Here is a 7,533-nt window from a genome sequence, read left to right on the forward strand (position 1 = left end):
ATGGAATGCCTAAAAAATGACCAGAGATCAGCAAAAACTCTCCTTGCCCTTTGCCTGAATTCCTAATGACATGAAATTCTTAGCAAAATAGATTTTTGTTCAAGCTGTTCATCAACCATATAAGGGGGGAAAATTGTTTTTTTCAATCTATGACACTACTACTTCCTTACCTTGCTTAACATTTTTTGTAAGCACTTCATCGGTTTATGCTTATATACTCCTATCCACACTCTATTTTTCATATTTATCTTTTAAATAAAATTTGAAACATACAAATTACAGAAAAACAAAATATATACTTATGCACTTGTTGAGGAGGAAATGAATTCCCTTCTAACTTTCTAAGTTCTTTGACTGGTCTATTAATAATCACATTAACATAAAATAGATTAGCTGAAGAAAAAAATAATTGCGTATATATGGGGGCCCCTTAGAGTATGAAACACCAAGAACAAGCTGGGCAATTGAAGCTTATATGGCATCTTGAGCTGAGGAATGGGATTGAGCTGTGGGGTCTCAAAGGCAAGGAGAGTGAGTTATAGGACAAAAAAAAGAAGAGGAGATGGTAATTGGAAGTTTATCCTGCCATACAGACAGTTCATTCAGATAAAAAAGTTATCTGTTGGTAGTAGCTCTCTTTCTGCGCCAGGCCCCTATCTGAATTATTTTAGGTGCTTTAGGGAGAGGTAAAATTTTTTCTTGAGTTTGATGGGTCTTGATTGTTTTCCGCTCAAAATATTTCATGTGCCTAAGTGGCACATTTTTGGGGAAATTTATTCAGAATCCTTTCTGACCCAACACAAAGATTAAAGATACATTAACATTTTCTTATTTTTTGAAATGTCCATTTACTTTTTTTAGGCAATTATACACGAAGTTTTCTTCTCCATCTCTTCATGCTTATTTACTTACAAAGATAATTACAAGTAACTGTATTAATGACATTCATGTCTTTATACTTTGTAACATACATCTGTATTCATAAAATATACTACTTTTTGGTATGATCCTGAGTTTGATAAAAATTCATCTGAAAAACAACTATATTTTTGTGGCTAGACTTTTAATTGCCAGTTTGATTTCTTTAATATTTAGAAGTCAATTTTATTTAAGTTTCAAAAAATATTTTAAGATATATTTTTTCTAATAAATGTTTGATTAGCTTTATACTACTATGGATATGAGTATTTTTATGATTTTTTTCCATTCTAAACATAGCTATACTTTTCCTTTCAGTTCCATTGTTACTTACCTATACTTTCTTCCATCCTTATTCAAAATTATTTACTATTTTATTATTCTTCTTAAATTTTTAGAGTATGTTCTTGACAATTCTTTGGTCTTTATGTTTTTTTATTTTATAAGTTCTAATTCTCACTTTTCTTAAATCAATCATTTTTAAATTTTTTTATTTTACTTTTTCTGATTTTGTAATCAAAATGCTTGTCATACTTTATATATATATACATACATACCATAATTATATATATATATATGGAAAAAATATATTTTTTTCTTTTGTGTGTGTGTGTATATATATATATATATATATACACACATGTATATTATATATATATATATGACAAAAGAAAAAAAACATATATTTTTTTTTCTTTTTTCCAGGAGCCCATGACCCCGGGTCCCAGCCTCCCACCCAGGCTTGCCCGTAGCCATCCTGTATCTGTGCAGAGCTATTTCCTCCAGGGACATATGTGTCTGAGGGCCAGGTGGTCTGCAAATATGTCTACATATATGTATTTTGATATGTAATGTCTACTGATGGTATAACTGTCCCTCAAAGTCAAACTTTGTTTGGTCTTCTCTGTGTTAATGCATAAAAAGCTTTCACTTTCTTTCAATTCTAATGCTTAATTTATTCAATTACAATTTCTGTTACCCATTAGTTATTTAAAAATATGTTTTGAAGTTTCCAAATGACAAGAGTTTAGATATAATTATTTTGCTGTCACATTAGGATCATAGAATGTCACCTCTGTGATATTGTTTCACAGTCATTTTTTTGAGCCTCCCACTGTGCCTTAGAACATTAGAAAATTTCATATATGTTCTGTGTGCTCCTGAAAACATATACCTCATTTTATTTTCCATTGCTTTGTTGTGTTTCACAGATATTGCATTTTTTATAAATAGAAGATTTGTGGCAACCCTGTGGCAACCAAGTCTATCAGCACCATTTTTTCCACAATATTTGCTCACTTGATGTTTTTGTGTCACACTTTGGTAATCTTCACAATATTTCAAACTTTTAAATTATTAATGTATTGTTATGGTAGTTTGTAATCAGAGATGGAATCTGAAGATGTGACTGAACTGCTATCAGACATCTATGATGTTTCTATCATAATTGTTTTCAGTAGTCAAAAACTGTTCCCAAATAAGGCAGTGAACTTAATCACTAAATGTTCTCTGTGTTTTGACTGCTCCACTGACTGGCTGTTTCTCTGTCTCTCTCTCTTTCCTCAAGGCTCTCATTTCCTGAAACACAATAATATTGAAGTTAAGCCAAATAGCCCTATAATGGTCTCTAAGTGTTCAAATATAAGGAGGAGTTAGTTGCATGTCTCGCTTGAAATTAAAAGCTAGAAATAATTAATCTTAGTAAGAAAGTCATGTTGAAAGCTAAGATAGGCCGAAAGCGATGTGTCTTATATTAAAGAATTAGCCAAGTTTTAAAAACAAAGGAAAAGTTATTGAAGGAATTTGAAAGTGTTACTTTAGTGAACACATAAATGATAGGAAAGCAAAACAACTTGATTGCTGATATGGAGAAAACTTGAGTGGTTTGGATAAAAGATCAAACTGACCATAACATTCCCTTAAGCCAAAGCCTGGTCCAGAGCAAAACCCTAATTCTCTTCAATTCTGTGAAGTCTGAGAAAGGTGAAAAATCAAAAGAAGAGAAGTATGAAAGTAGCAGAGGATGGTTCATGGGGCTTAATGAAATAAGCCATCTCCATAACATAAAAGTATAAGATGAAACAGTAAGTACTGATGTAGAAGCTGCAGCAAATAATCCAGAAAATCTACCTGAAGAAAATAAATGAAAATCATTGCACTAAACAATAGATTTTTCAGTGTAGATGAGAGAGGCTTATATGGAAAAAGATGCCATCTAGGACTTCCATAGCTGGAGAGGAGAAGTCAGTGCCTGGCTTCAAAGATTCAAGGGACTAGCTGGCTCTCCCATCAGGGGCTAATGTAGGTCGTGACTTAGGTTGCAGCCAATGGTCATTTATTATTCTGAAAATTCTAGGACCTAAGAATTACGCTAAATCTATTCTGTCTATGCTCTAGAAATGGAACAAGAAGGCTAAATGACAACACATCTATTTACAACATGGTTTACTGAATAACTTTTTTAAAGATTTTATTTATTTATTCATGAGAGACACAGAGAAAGAGGCAGAGACATAGGCAGAGGAAGAAGCAGGCTCCATGCAGGGAGCCTGACATGGGACTCGATCCTGGGACTCTGGGATTACCACCTGAGCCAAGGGCAGACCAACACTCAATCGCTGAGCCACCCAGGTGTCCCCGTTTACTGAGTAATTTAAGCCCACTGTAGAAACCTACTGCTAAAAACAGAAAGGATTTATTTCAAAATATTACTACTCAATGACAATGTACATGGTCACCCAAGAGTTCTAATGGACATGTACAATGAGATTAATGCTGTTTTCATGCCTACTAACATAACATCCATTTTGTAGTGCATGGATCAAAGAGGAACTTTCTAGCCTTACTATTTAAGAAATACATTTCGGGGCACCGGGATGGCTCATTGGTTGAGCATCTGCCTTTGGCTCAGGGTGTGATTCTGGTCCAGGCATCATGTCCCACATTGAACTCCTCACAGGGAGCCTGCTTCTCCTTCTGCCTGTGTCTCTGCCTCTCTCCGTATCTCTCATGAATAAATAAATAACACCTTAAAAAAGGAAGAAATACATTTCATAAGATTATAGCTGACATTAGCTGTGATTCCTCTGATGGATCTGGATAAAGTACATTGAAAACCTTTTGGAAAGGACCTACCATTTTAGATGCCATTAAAAACACTTAAGATTCATGGAAAGTGGCCAGATATCACCATTAATAGGAGTTTGGAAGAAGTTGATTCGAACTCTCCTGGAAGACTCTGAGGGGTTCAAGACTTCCATGGAGGAAATAAGTCCACTGTGGTGGATACAGCAAGAGAACTAGAATTAGAGAGGGAGCCTGAAGACGTTACCAGACTGTTACAAGGTCATGATAAAATTTTCACGTGTAAGAAGTTACTTCTTAAGGATGAACAAAGAAAGTGGTTGCTTGAGATGGCAACTATTCTTGGTGAAGATGCAGTGAATATTGTTGAAATAACAATTTTTTTTCTAATTCTTATTAGTTGATAAAGCAGGGGTGGGGTTTGAAAAAATTGACTCCAATTTTGAAAGAAGGTCTACTGGGGGTAAAATGCTATCACAGCATCACGTGCTACAGAGAAACTAAATGGCAAGTTAGAGTTTACACTAAGGTTCTGCCATCTTGAGTTTTGTAGTTTGTGTAGTTGCTACTCTGGCCTCCAGGGCCTTGTGGGGACTCAGCCCTTCAGCACTGCTACCCGAAGTCTGGGTCTTACTATGGGCCACTCCAGCAGCACTCCCACCTGCCAGAGACTATACCGCCCAAGCATCTCCTTCTCTAAAGGTAGGGGCTGCCACTGGGGATGTAGTGGCAGTCATCAGTGCAGTGGTGGGTGTCCAGTTTGATGAACAATTACCACCCAACCTAAATCCACTGGAAGAGTAAGGCAGAGACCAGACTGGTTTTGGATGGCCCAGCATTTGGGTGAGAGCACAGTGAGGACTCTTGCTATGGATGATACTGAAGGCTTAGTTAGAGGCCAGAAAGTCCTGGATTCTGGTACACCAGTCAAAATTCCCCTTGGTTCTGAGACCTTGAACAGAATCATGAATGTCATTGGAAAACCTGCTAATGAGGGAGCGCCCATCAAAACCAACAGTTTAGACCTATTCATGCTGAGGCTCCTGAGTTCATAGAGATGAGTGTGGAGCGGGAAATTCTGGTCACTGGTATCAAGGTTGTGCTGGCTCCCTGTGTCAAGGGTGACAAAACTGAGCTCCTTGGTGGTGCTGGAATTGGCAAGACAGTATTGATCATGGAGCTAATCAACAATGTCATCAAAGCCTCTGGTGGTCACTCTGTATTTGTTGGTGTTGTGAAGAGGAACTGTGAAGGCAATGACATAGTATGAAGTAATTGAATCTGGTGTTATCAACTTAAAAGATGCTTCCCCCAAGGTAGCACTGGTGTATGGTCAAATGAATGAACCATCTAGGGCTCATGCCTGCGTAGCTCTAAATGGACTGACTATTGCTGAATACTTCAGAGACCAAGAGGGTCACAATATACTGTCATTTGTTGATAATACCTTTTGCTTCACCCAGGCTGGCTTTGCGGTGTCTGCTTTACTGTGCAGAATTTCTTCTGCTGTGGGCTATGCCCTGGCCACTGACATGGGTACAATGTAGGAAAGAATCACCACCACTAAAAAGGGATCTGTTACCTCTGTACAGGCTATCTATGTGCCTGCTGATGACTTGGCTGACCCTCCTCGGCTACTACCTTTGCCCATTTAAGTGCTACCACTGTGCTGTCCCATGCTATCGCTCAGTTGGTCATCTATCTAGTTTTGGATCCTCTGAATTTGACGTCTCAAATCATGGATACCAATGTTTTGGAAATGAATATTATGATGTTGCCCATCAGAGTCCAATAGATCCTACAGGACTACACATTGTTCCAGGACATCATTGCCGTCCTGGGTATGGATGAACTTTCTGAGCAAGACCAGTTGACTGTGTCCCATGCACAGAAAATACAGAGTTTCTTGTGTCAGCCATTCTGGTTTGCTAGGGTTTTCACAGATCATATGGGGAAGCTGGTACCTATGAAGGAGACCTTCAAAGGATTCCAGCAGATTTTGGCAGGTGAATATGACCACCTCCCAGAACAGGCCTTCTCTATGGTGGGACCCATTAGAGAAACTATGATAAAAGCTGATAAGCTGGCTGAAGAGCATTGGTGAGAGGGTCCTTTTGGCAAACTAAGCACTGATTTTCTATGCTGTCCCTCTCTTTGCCCTGAATCAAAAAATCTCAGTTTGTTCTGTAGGCCACATGAGAGCCTCAGCTGAAGACATTGTGTTCTGTCTGAAGAGTATTGAAGTATTTCCAATAAAATGTACACCCCTCCAAAAAAAAGTGAATTGATGCTGCCAACTTTATTGTCTTATTTTCAGAAATTGGCACACCACCCCAAGCTTTCACCAGCCATCACCCCAATCAGTCATCAGCCATCAACATCAAGGCAAGACTCTCTACCAGCAAAAAGATTATGATTTGCTAAAAGCTCAGATGATGGCTACCACGTTTTAGTAATAAATCTATTAGTATCTATCATCTATCTATCATCTATCTATCTATCTATCTATCTATCTATCTATCTATCATCTATCTATCTAGACATAATGGTATTATATACAATAGACTACAGTATAGTGTAAACATAAATTTTTAAGCATTGGGAAACCAAAAAATAATGTGATTTGCCTTATTCTGGTATTTACTTTATTTCAATATTCACTTTATTATGATTGTCTGAAACAAAATCTGCAATATCTACAAGGTATGCCTATACAGTGTTTTATAAGCTGGAGACTATGTAGAGCCCGTGTAATAATTTCTCACTTCAGTTATTCTTTAAACAGTGTGCCTACTAGTTTTTATAAATCAATAAAGCTATTTATTGTAAGGATATTGGGTTGTACTGAAATAGCATTATTTTTTTTACCATAAAATAGTTTCTTTATATAGTCTTTATATAAAATTTATATAGAAATTACATACTAGTTGTGAAATCATGGTAACTGTGTAAACATAGGAAGAAGAAAGTAAATGCCAATTGAAATCCCAACACTGAGAAAACAGCGCTAAGCATTTTGGGATTGTACTTCAATGACTCTTCCTAGGCACATGCTCATGTTCTTTTGACAATGAGATAGTCCTTTCCATTATGCTTTGCCTGGTGGACACTTGTTCAGGGCCAGGCACTTGGAAATGCAGCCTCGGTCCCTGCTGTCTCATTTACTTTATTAGTCCCAGGGAAAGTCTCTCACTTCTAACATCTGTAACATTGAATAAATACTTATTTAATGCATATCTGTTTTGAAATACCCACAAGTCTTCTGTTTAGAGGAACAAAAACAGATTTACATATTGGCCTGAGGGTTTAAACATGGGATCTCTGAAGGCACAAGTGGCAAGAAGTTCCAGCATTGGGAACATTCCCTCAAAAATGCCCTGCCCCTGGGTATATAAATTGAAATTCATGAACTATCAACAGGAGCTTATCTTCATTTGCCCCATGGGAGGAAAATGAAGGGAAAGTAATGGAAGGGTAATGAGCAAAGCAGAGCTTCAGTAGTAGAAAAAGGAAAACAAATTGTACTACATT

The 7,533-nt window shown here is 37.1% G+C and overlaps 1 pseudogene; it reads left to right on the plus strand.

Moving 5' to 3' along the window:
- Window positions 1-667: 667 nt before the first annotated feature.
- Window positions 668-6,106, plus strand: LOC129503725 (ATP synthase subunit beta, mitochondrial-like; annotated as a pseudogene).
- Window positions 6,107-7,533: the final 1,427 nt, after the last annotated feature.

Source organism: Nyctereutes procyonoides, unplaced genomic scaffold (assembly GCF_905146905.1).
Source record: "Nyctereutes procyonoides isolate TBG_1078 unplaced genomic scaffold, NYPRO_anot_genome, whole genome shotgun sequence".
In the NCBI taxonomy this organism is placed as follows: Eukaryota; Metazoa; Chordata; class Mammalia; order Carnivora; family Canidae; genus Nyctereutes; species Nyctereutes procyonoides.